Below are 12,388 nucleotides of genomic sequence, written 5' to 3'. Positions count from 1 at the left end.
TTCTTCTCTAAACTCTGCTAACATGGATTTTTGTGTAATGAATTCACTAGTCATCTTTTCATGTGATTATATCTTACCATGCCTATTGGAGTATAAAATTCTTAATGACAATAGGCATCAAATATATCCTCCCACAGTATTTAGCATAATATTTTACTATGCTAGTAGTTATGTGTTGAATGTTTGTTTCTACCCCTCCCCCCCCAAAAAAATTCTTATGTTGAAGCACCTAAACCCAACATGATGGTATTAGGAAATGGGACCTTTGATGAGGTCATGTGGTTGCCCCCCCGCCTTGATGAGATTAATGCCCTTATAAGAGAGCAGAAAGCTTCTCTCTCACCCTACCTCTACTCTCCCACCTTTAATCCAACCCACTCTGGCACCATCTACAAGTTAGGAAGGGGGGCCTCACTAGAACCCAACCACACTGACACCCTCATCTCAACTTCTAGCTTTTCAAACAGTGAGAAATAAATTCCTGCTTCTTAAGCCATACAGGCTATGGTGCTAAATAAATAAATAAATAAATAAATAAATAAATAAATAAATAAATAAGATTGTTAGTTAATTGGATTAATTAAGAGGAATCTAGGGCCATCAGCAGTTGTATATGATTGTTAATAATAACAGGATAGACCTAGACTGATCAGAGTTCAGTCTTGGCTCTGGAACTTACTAGTTCTGTGACCTTGGGCAACTTAACCCCTTTAATCATTTCTATAATAGTGGACTAATAATGTCTATTTAAAGGGTAGTTTTGAAGATTACAGAGATATTAACATTTTTTAAGATTCTACCAGCTATTCTACTCAGTATTTATTCTCTATTTTCTTACTGCCAAAGTCCCAATTTTGTTCAGTGAAACTAGACACTCAAGTAAAATGCTCATACTTTCACATACTTAGTTCTAGCCAGTGGCTTGCTAGATATTTCTAATTTTTTTTCCTGAAATAGACGGTTCTCATTTCTTCTATCTCTCACTTCCTCCTCATCCTCCTCCTTCTTTCATCTTTTTCTCAGTCTTCATGTCTTGCTCTTCCTGCTGGAATGTGGATGTGAGATTGGAGGAAGTACAACTATCTAATCACCATGAAAGGTCATGAAATAATTAATGATAATTACCATTAATTTGTGGAAGGATATATTTGATGTTTATTGTCACCATGTACCAGGTACTGGTCTCAGTGCCTCAGGGAACACAAGAGACCAACATGGAGCTTACATTCTAGAGGTGGGAGGCAATGATAAAATGGAATAAGTAAATTAGATAGTATGTTAGATTTAGGAAAATGGGGGGGAAAAGAGCAGGAAAAACATTGGAAGTGGGGATAGGAATGGCAGCAATAGTGAGATAAGGGTGAACCTCACCCAGAAGGTGATTTTAGGTGAAACACTTGGAATAAATGAGGGAGACATGCCAATGTTTGGGAGAAGAGCACAGGCAAGGAGAAGAGCCAGTCATGGCTGGCGGGGGGGGGGGGGGGGGGGGGGCGGGCCAGGGGGACGAGGCTAGTGTTCCTAGAGAACATCAAGTAGGCCAGTATGCCTGGGAAAGGGCATAGGTAATGGGTTGCAGGGATGCAAGGACCATATCCCATAGGGTGGCAGGCCACTAAAATAACTTTGGCTTTTATTATGAATGATTTAAAGAGCCATTAGAGAGTTTTGACCAGGGGAGTGCCATATCCAACTTAGGTTTCTAAAAGATCATTTCAACTACTACATTTTGAATAACAATAGGGAGGCAAGAGTAGGGGGAAGAATGGGCTCTTGTAATATTCAGGAAAAAAGAAATCATGGTTGATTGGACCATTGTGATGGCAATGGAGAAACTAAAAAGGTAGCTTGATACTGGTTATATTTTTTAAATAACGTCAATAGGATTTCCTGAGATGTTGGATGTATACTGTGAGAGGAGGATCAAGAATAACTCTTCTGAAGGTATAGCCCAAAAAGCTACAAAGATAAGGCAAACTAAGGTAAGCAGGTTTGCGGGAGACAAAATAGCAAGAATGTAGTTTTGTAAATGTTGGGAAGGAATAATCTATTAGACATCAGAAGGGCAATGTTGTACAGGCACTCAGGTGTTCAGAAAAGGTATACATTTGGGAGTCACCACACATAAACTATAATCAGGAAGTCATCAAGGGAGTGAGTCTAAACAGAGGACCTAGATTGGAAAACAGTATAGAGGAAGTAGAAGAGCAGAGAGGCTGAGGAGGAACCAATGAGGAAGTGGTAAAACCAAGTATGGTGGGTAAAGTGTGTCCAGACGAAGGAGGTGAACAGTTGTGTCAAATGCTACTGAGGGGTCAGGTAGGATGGTGCCTCAGAGTCGACCACTACACTTAGCAATGTGGCAGTCACTGTTGCTCCCCACAGGAACAGTTTTGAAGGAGTCATGGATGGGATAAGAGAATGAGAGGCGAGGGGTTGGCAACAGTGAGGATAGACCACTCTTTCAAGTTTTGTTCCAAAGAGAAAAACACAATGGGTCAGTAGTTGGTGTGGAAGTTGGGTCAAGAGAAGTTTTCTGGTTTATTGATTTAAGGATGGAGGGATATCATGCTTATATGTCAATGGGAATGATCAGTTTCAGAAGAAAATTTGGATAATGTTGAAGAGAGAAGAGAATTTCTAGAGTGATGTCTTTGGGTAAATGAAAGGGGTGTAACCCCAAAGAGGAACTAGATTTTGCTAAGAGCATGAATAATCCATCTACAGAGGTGGTCCTCCACCCTTCCCACAGGCAGAATCACTGGAGGCCATGTAGAAACCCAGATGCTGGCCTCACTTCCAGAGTTTTTGATTCATTCATTCTGGGATGGGGCCCTAGATTTTACTTTTCTGGGTGATGGTGCTGCAGCTGGTCCAAGGACCCCACTTTGAGAAGCACAAATAGTGATAGATTAGGAGACAAAGTGCATGTGTGTGCCTGGGTAGATGTGGAATAGGCAATCTGTGGAGATGATCGTCAGAGTTCTTCAATTTTCTAAGTGAATTAAGAAGCAAAATTATGATCTAAGAGGGAGTAGGGGCCCAAGGTATTAGAACTGAAAGGAAAAAGCAAAGGGTGTGAGATAAATCAAAGCCACATGCTGACAGTGGCAGCACAAAAAGTCAGGAGTCTGGACCTTCAATGGCATAATGGAGTCTCCATACTAGTCTTTAGCTGCCAACTCTAGACTTCTTGTTCATATGAAAAAAGTAAACTCTCATCAGGTAACTTTCCATTGTACGTAGCCTGATGAAACACCTGATATTACAATGAAAGGTTACAGCACAGTACCTGGAACAGTAAGTGCTTTATAGCTTACTTGCTGTGGTCTGTAATGTTGTTAACATGGACTGCTACAGAGAAGCTGCAGAGCATAGTTCTGAACAAAGACAAGTCACTTCATAAAAATTTGGAGGGTCTGAGATTTTTACCCTTCTTAGAAGCAATAAGCTGTCCTGTCACTGTTTCAGGGAAGCTGGCAGAAGATCCAAGACTTCGAGGTCAGAGATAAAGGACTCAGTGCTCACTGCAGAAGCCAGAGCTTCCTATTCTCATTGGTTGCCCATGCTTCCCCAACCCCCTGTCCCATATGGATGACAAAGCAGGCCCAGATGATTTCCTGCACATAGAATGGTTACATAACAGGAAAGAAACCCAAGGCTTAGCACTTTTTGAACAAACAGCAAACATTGCAACAAATAGCAGACAAGCCAGTCCCCTGCCCCGGATGCTGTGGTTGCCTACACCTCCCAGGTGATTCACTCCAGAAATGGAGATGAGTCAGCCTTGCAGCCCGGCGTATTCAGCAGGAAAGTACAGGGACTTGGGACTCTTGGCCAACTGCCTCCCCCAACACTCTCTCAAATGTAAATTATTTTAATATTATCACATTATATACTCCAGAAACCACCAGATATTGAGGCCTATCTGGCCAAACTGCAGTTATGGGATTTGTTTATGAACTAAGTTTGGAAGTACAGCAACATTAAGATATTGGCAAGAGATGTACACTTCTTCAAGGGGCTGAGTTCTCACCAATAATCTTTTGCTCACTGAAGCCTAGGACGCAGCTCTACGCCTGACATTGAATTATCTGCAGTATTCACTAACTTGTATTTCAGCCAAGTGCTGGCCTTTCAGAAAAGACTTCGAAGGCACTTCTGCTGAATCAGGACACACTAAATGTGCCATTCGATGTTCAACTTGTTCCTGGTTGTTTATGAAGATTTCTGAGAAAAGTACACAGTGCTAAACGATATTGCGGCCAGTATAAAATGTCAGTGAGGAAAAAAGTCAGTGAGGCTTAGAAATAAAACACACCGTCAGCTTTCACACTCAGAGCCAAGCCCAGTAGAATGTGTAGTGCTGAATCATAAGAGAAATCCTATTATTTTTCCCCTAATATTTGGCCCCATTAAAATGTACACAATTTCAAGAAATACCTCCCAAGCCCTATGGAAAAGACTAAACAGTTCCCAGAAATGGGAAATTATTTGTTGATAAGGCAGAGTCTTTCATTCTTGAACATACTGTGTATGTGAAAAATAAATTAACTAATTAATGATTATCATAAGTATGTAAAAATGAATGGTGACAGAGAAAATGGAAGGAGAATAGCATTTGGAGCAAGATTTAAAGAAATGTCATCATGGAAATACAGTAGTGGGTGGATGAGTCAGGATTCAACCAGAGAGCAAAATCAGTAGGATATATACCTAACAGAGTGTTAACTTAAGCAATTGTGGGTGCTGGCTAAGAAGCCTGAAGCCCAGGGGACAGGGAGGATCACCAATGGGCTGGACCCCATGAGCATGAGCATGAGCTGAAGCTCTCGGACACAGGCAGGCAGGTGAACAGGAAGTATCAGAGCTATCTGGACCCTGCACCTGCAAACTGACTTTGGGGAGAACCCGGCTCTTCTTCCACAGGGCTCCCAATGAGATCAGGAGATCTGAATGGACTGGATTTCCCTAGTAAGCACTGGTAAAGGGCTTGTATACCTATAATATACAGAAAATGTCAAGAGCGCAATAATAAAAGGAGAAACAACCCGACTTTTTAAATAGTAGACTTGAACAGATATCGTACCAAAAATAAAGATATATGAATGGCCAATATATGACTAGAGTCTCACTCATCATCAAGGAAGTGCAAATTAAAACTACAACGAGACACCACTGCCAGGCACTACAGTGGCTAGAATGAGACACTGACATCATCTGGTGCTGGGAGGATGCAGAGTCACCTGCTCTGATGCGCTTCTGGTGAGGGTGGATCACGGGACAACCCCTTTGGAAACTATTTCACAGTTTCTTATAAAGTTAAACATACACTTACCATATAGGTCCAACAATTCCATTTCTTGGTATTTACTCAAAAGGAAAAAAAAACATATAGCCACAAAAAGACTTGTATATGAATGTTCATAGTAGATGTATTCATCATAGCTCCAAATTGGTAACAAGCCAAAAGTCCATCAACATGTGAGTGCATAAACAATGGCATTCCATTCAGTTATTAAAATATATATTAATATTTAGTTTTATATATATATATATATATATATATATATATATATATATATATATTATTGATACACTAGAGGCCCGGTGCACGAAATTCATGCAGGGGGGGGGGGGTGTCCCTCAGCCCAGCCTGCACCCTCTCCAATCTGGGACCCCTCGAGGGATGTCCGACTGCCCGTTTAAGGCCTATCCCGGTGGGATTGGGCCTAAACGGGCAGTCAGACATCCCTCTCACAATCCAGGACTGCTGGCTCCCAACTGCTCGCCTGCCTGCCTTCCTGATTGCCCTTAACTGCTTCTGCCTGCCAGCCTGATCGCCCCCTAACCACTCCCCTGCCAGTCTGATCGATGCCTAACTGCTCCCCTGCCAGCCTGTTTGCCCCTAACTGCCCTCCCCTGCAGGCCTGGTTACCCCTAGCTGCCCTCCCCTTTAGGCCTGGTCACCCCAACTGCTCTCCCCTGCAGGCCTGGGTCCCCCACAACTGCCCTCCCCTGCAGGCTTGGTCACCCCTAACTGCCAGCCCCTGCAGGCCTGGTCCCCCACAACTTCCCTCCTCTGCTGGCTTGGTCACCCCTAACTGCCCTCCCCTGCAGGCTTGATCGCCCCCAACTGCCCCTTGCAGGCCTGGTCCCTCCCAACTACCCTCCCCTGCTGGCCTGATCGCCCACAACTGCCCTCCCTTGCAGGCCTGATCCCTCCCAACGGCCCTCCCTTGCTGGCCATCTTGTGTCCACATGGGGGCAGGATCTTTGACCACATGGGGGCAGCCATCTTGTGTGTTGGAGTGATGGTCAATCTGCATATTACTCTTTTATTAGATAGAATGCAACATGGTGAATCTCATGGGCATTGTTAAACAAAATCATACACAAGTGTTACACACAGTGTTAGCAAAGTCACACACACTTGTTAAGCAAAATCATGCATACTGTATGTACTATATGATTCCATTTAAATGGAGCTTTATAATTAGACAAACTAAGCTATGGTGATAGAAATGTCAACAGTGGTGGCTTCAGGTGGGGTATCAGGAGGCTGGAGAGAAACACAAGAAAATGTCCTGGGTCAATGGAAATATCTTATTTGCTGATAGAATGATGTCAAAATTTCTCAACCTTACACTTAAAAATCTGTATTTTTTATTATAGACAAATTATACTTTCTATAAAATGAAAATAGCTGCAGCACTTTTGTATTTTGTAGGTTTGGTTAATGATCTCTGGCTTGCCCACAACTTGACTTAAAATTTTAAAACCACACACAGAAAACATTTACAAGCTCACAAATAAGTGACCTTACTTGGTACTTATAGATTCCTTACTCATTCTCCTGACTGCATCTTATTTTTGTTTTGGCTGCTAGTCATGTAAGTAGGAAAATGTATTAATGTCAAATTTATGGGGAGGCTGAGTCTGTATTAATATGATGCATCAATTATGTATAGATCACATATTATATACCATGTGGCTTCATAAAATTTCTTCTTATGAAATGATGATGCTGTTAATCCACTGCCAGTAGGACATGTCTCCTCAATAACAGTACACATTAGACCCTTTCATTTGTATAAAGTTGTGAGTAGACAACCAGGCTGCGTGCAGAGCAAGTAAGAACATAACCAACAAAGTGTGCAACAAAGGTGACCATATACATCCTAACTATTCCTTCTGCCTCAGGGTAGTTAGGCACGAATGATAGTTCACTTCAATGTCTAGAAGGTTTTTCCTCCCACATTTAGCTTCTCAGAATGTAGAGACAGGATCAATATAATCAGTTTTCCCTGACCGACCTATCTTTATGTGCACTGGACCACTTTCACTCACACACAGGCAGTACACCTTTGACCTCAATGTCAGTAGGTGTTCAATTGTATTATTTTTGCAAATATTCATATTAAAGTGATACATTAGCTCTACACATTGGGATAGTTTATTATTCTTTCAATGTGGATTGTATATGCTAAAATTTTATTGAGAATTGCTATATCTTTTTTGTATGTATACCTGACCCAGAATTTTCCTTTGGTATAAGTTAATTTTTTTCCTGTCATGTTTTACTGTCCAACTTATAAGAACTCTGGTTTTATTATCTCTCCCTTTTTCTCTGCCATCCTCCAGAATTGTTTGTGTCCTCACCTAAAGGCTGTCAAGTATTTCTGAGCTATTCAATCTTGAAAGCTGAAGTAAAATTTCTTGTCAATCTAAACCCTCAGCTCAAGATCTCCTGAAGATTATTTTCCTCTGAGACAAAAAGGAAGAAGATTCCTGACTACCAAAAAGAATTCCTCATGCTCAACATGAAATATCCTGCGACAATGTATGTCAAGGTTGCTGAAAAGTTATCTGAAAAAGAAAGTAAAAAATGTCTTTTCCTTACTGCACACTCTCTGCTATCCCTGCCCTTCCTCTAGATGGCAGGTACACTGGGTATAATATTCTACTTGTCACTGTAGTTGAACAGAAATCCAGAGAGACACCACAAAAAGCCATGTGTCTTACCGATCATCCTGAAGATAGTTATGATAACATGGCCATCATATAAAGTTTCACTCCATTAATGCTGAAATAAATGAGCTTGTCTTCTTTTCAGGCATCTGAAAATCCTCTGCAATAAAGTTCTATTGACTTGAGCTGCATAAATAGTCTACAATAGTAGACCTGCAGTTTTTCATTCTGGAAGTCCTGTTGCCATATTCAGTGAGTATGTCTGCCTCATGCTAGTTGACTATTGTAGATATGCACATAAAATACATTTCATGCTTTCAAGATTCCACCCAGGTATGTTATATATACACAGTTAGCTGCCATATAAAAATGAGTTTACTGGAAAAGCATTCTTAATTAGTCCATCACGCATGTTGCAAGGGACAATTATATCATCTGGCCTCGTTACCTGACCCTTCATGTGCAAGACCAAGAAGTCAATGGTCTAAGGCAGTTTGCCGCTCTGTTGACTAATGAGTTTGCCGACCACTGGATAGGGGCTTAATCACAAGGAACAACAACAGCCTGTAATTTATTGGAATCAAGAGTCTAGGTCAGTGGTCGGCAAACTCATTAGTCAACAGAGCGGCAAACCGTGGCTCGCGAGGTGCATGTGGCTTGCGAGCTGCAGTTTGCCGACCACTGGTAAGGTATGCTTTTGTAAGAGAAAGAATTAAAATGTTCTCTCACTATTGAACATAAAATAAAAAACAAAAGTAAGTAGTGGCCTTCTGAATATTAATGACTCAAATGAGTGTTGTCAACTTTTGAAGAAAAATCAACTGATTCTATTATGCATGTTGTAAGATAAAATATTCTGAATGCTGAAAAGTGGCTATTATCCTCAGATTATCAATTATCTACAATTATAACTGAACATGTCAACCATAATTAATTTTTACTTCATGTGAAACATGATGTTCCTATGCCAGAAACCATGCTCAGTTGTGGAGAAACAGATAAGGTAGAATTCTGTCCTAATGACTTCACCATCTAACAGTAACAGCAAATGAGCCTGGAGATCATAGCAAATGCACTCAGGGCTGCACTAGGTCCACTGTGGGCATAGGATAAGAAGAACCAGCCCTTGGGATGCGAAGTACCACTGGGAGCTTGTCTTGCAGAATTTTATTTGGCAAACTGCGGGGTGGGGTGACAGGAAAGGGAAGAAGATGGCACAGACCAGGGAGGTGCCGCAGCTGTTGTCCTTAGGGAATAGCTGAGGTTTCAGAGTGGCTGAGGCTGAGCAGGGGCGGGGCGGGGGCTCTGAGATGGGGAGACAGAAAAAGCCACACTTGCCATCCCTCCATTAAGGAAGATATGGAGTCGCTTTCAAGATCTGAAACTATATTCCTGGAACTGCAATTTACATCTCTGTGACTATTCTGTAACTACCAACTTGTACTTTTTAATTACTTCATCTTTTTCACCCACTCCCCAACGTCCAGCCCTCTGGCACCTTCAGTCTGTTCTCTGTATCTGAGTCTATTTCTCTTTTGTTTATTTGTTTGTTTGTCTTCTTTATATTCCACAAATAAGTGAAATCAAAAGATATTTGTCATTCTCTGGCTGGCTTATTTCACTTAGTACAATACACTCTAGGTCCATCCATGCTGTCGAAAATGGCAAGGACTCCTTTTATTTTATGGTCAAGTAGTATTAGTCAATAATAGTATAATAACTATGTATGGGGCCAGGTGGGCACTTGAAATATCGGGGGACCACTCTGTAAAGTAGATGACTGTCTAACCACTATGCTGCACACCTGAAACTGATACAGAATAATACTGAATGTAAACTGTAATTTAAAAAATAAAGAAGATCTAAAACTATACAGAGTCTCCTGGATGAGTAACCACTTAGCACCCTACTTTCAATTAGCCATAAAGTAAACATGTACTCAAGGGTCTAGATGAATTGCAGTAACCCAACACCAAAGATACATTGTAAATGCAACAACTGCTGATCTGCTTTGCTTCCAACCTATTTCCTGTTAGTCTCTAAGGAACTGGCCAATTCAGTGGAACAAAGAAGACTAATCAACTATATTTGGCTCTTTTTGCTTCCTATTGTCAAACATAGCCAGCAGGGAACCTCCAAGGAAACACCCTAACATCACAAAATCTCACCAAGGTAGTGAATTTGGGGGAAACATTGAATAATATGAATTCTTAAAAGCTCTGCATTTTTATTTTTAACTAGAGGCCTAGTGCACGAAATTCATGCACGGGGGCGGGGGGTGTCCCTCAGCCCAGCCTGCACCCTCTCCAATCTGGGACCCCTCGAGGCATGTCCAACTGCCCGTTTAGGCCCGATCCCACTGGGATCGGGCCTAAACGGGCAGTTGGACATCCCTCTCACAATCCAGGACTGCTCGCCTGCCTGCCTTCCTGATTGCCCCCAACTGCTTGCCTGCCTGCCTTCCTGATTGCCCCTAACTGCTTCTGCCTGCCAGCCTGATCACCCCCTAACCACTCCCCTGCCAGTCTGATTGATGCCTAACTGCTCCCCTGCCAGCCTGTTTGCCCCTAACTGCCCTCCCCTGCAGGCCTGGTCACCCACAACTGCTCTCCCCTGCAGGACTGGGTCCCTCCCAACTGCCTTTCCCTGTAGGCCTGGTCACCCCCAACTTCCCTCCTCTGCCGGCTTGGTCACCCCTAACTGCCCTTCCCTGCAGGCTTGATTGCCCCCAACTGCCCTCCCTTGCAGGCCTGGTCCTTCCCAACTGCCCTTCCTTGCTGGCCATCTTGTGGTGGTCATCTTGTGTCCACATGGGGGCAGGATCTTTGACCACATGGGGGCAGCCATCTTGTGTGTTGGAGTGGTGGTCAATCTGCATATTACTCTTTTATTAGATAGGATAGTGGCCTGGTGCATAGGTGGGGGCCAGCTGGTTTGCCCTGAAGGGTGTCCTGGATCAGGGTGGGGGTTCCCTTGGGGCATGGGGCGGCCTGGGTGAGGGGCCTGTGGTGGTTTGCAGGCTGGCCACGCCCCCCTGGCAACCCAAGTGGAGGCCCTGGTATCTGGGGTTTATTTATCTTCTACAATTGAAACTTTGTAGCCTGGAGCAGAGCCAAGCCTTCTGCTTGCTCCATGGCAGCAGCCATTTCTGTTGGGATTTATGTATCTTCTATAATTGAAACTTTGTAACCTTAAGCGGAGGCCTGGGCTGGCCAGGGTGTGCGGAAAACGTGGCTTCCTCCATCGCCAGGGGCAACCCTAGCCTCCTGCTCTCTCCAGCTCTGTGGCTGCCACCATTTCTGTTGGGATTTATTTATCTTCTATCATTGAAACTTTGTAGCCTTGAGTGGAGGCCTAGGCTGGCAAGGGCAGGCGGAAAGCTTGGCTTCCTCCACTGCCGGGGAAACCCAAGCCTCCCTCCTGCTCTCTGTGGCCATAGCCATCTTGGTTGGGTTTATTTGCATATTCGCTCCTGATTGGCTGATGGGCGTGGCTTACGGGTGTAGTGGAGTGATGGTTAATTTGCATATTACTCTTTTATTAGATAGGATGGTCTCAGGTACATAAATCAACCGAAACTAGACCAGCAAAGCACTCAGAAAGTATGAGGCATGCCTACATAACAATTCTGGAGTTGGCATATGGCCCTATCTCCTCCCTCTTTCCTGCCAAATTCTTCAAGAATGATCCCGAGTTAGTCCTAGTTCCTTCTCCCACTTACTGCTTTAGTTCACCCCTGTTCCCACTATGCTGAACCTGCTCAGAGCTCACCTGCAAGTGACAAACACCAAGATCAGGGAAGCATAGAGTGCTAAGGGGACACACAGGAGAGACTCATGGGTAGGAGGGTAGTAGATGAGCTTCCAAGAAGGATGAGAGAAGTTCCCCATTGAAAACTCTTTAACTCCAAAGAAAAGAAGTAATAAGCTGAGACCTGAAAGAGAAGGAGAGAACAGGTGGTGTGAGTGGTGGAAGATGAAAGGTGCATATCCAAGGACCTTCCCAATCAAACCCCACCCATCTCTTCCAACCTCATTTTCTCCTTATGCTCTCTGTGCCTTGTAGGAGGGTACAGCTACACACAACTAGGTGTGTAATCATAGGATTTGTTCAACATGCAAATACTGAATGTATATGGGCCTGGGATCACATTGACAGATACTCATGAAGGAGTGAGATGATTTCACCCAACAGTTCATCTTTATTGTAAACATTTATTGACAGGGAGGATGCAAAGAAAACTCTCTGGCATGTGGGCCCAGAGCCCAAGAATATAAGAAGAGCAGGTTTGAGAAGGCCAGGATTACAAGTTTGGGAGAAGTTGAATTTGAGAAACTTGTAATCATTGAATTAAAGACATACAATTGGCAACTGAAAATCAGGGGTCAAGAAAGCAGTCCAGGCTGAAGATGGCAGT

The sequence above is a fragment of the Plecotus auritus genome (assembly GCF_963455305.1).
Source record: "Plecotus auritus genome assembly, chromosome: 8".
In the NCBI taxonomy this organism is placed as follows: Eukaryota; Metazoa; Chordata; class Mammalia; order Chiroptera; family Vespertilionidae; genus Plecotus; species Plecotus auritus.
The sequence above is the reverse complement of the archived record's forward strand: the minus strand, read 5'-3'. Positions refer to the sequence as shown.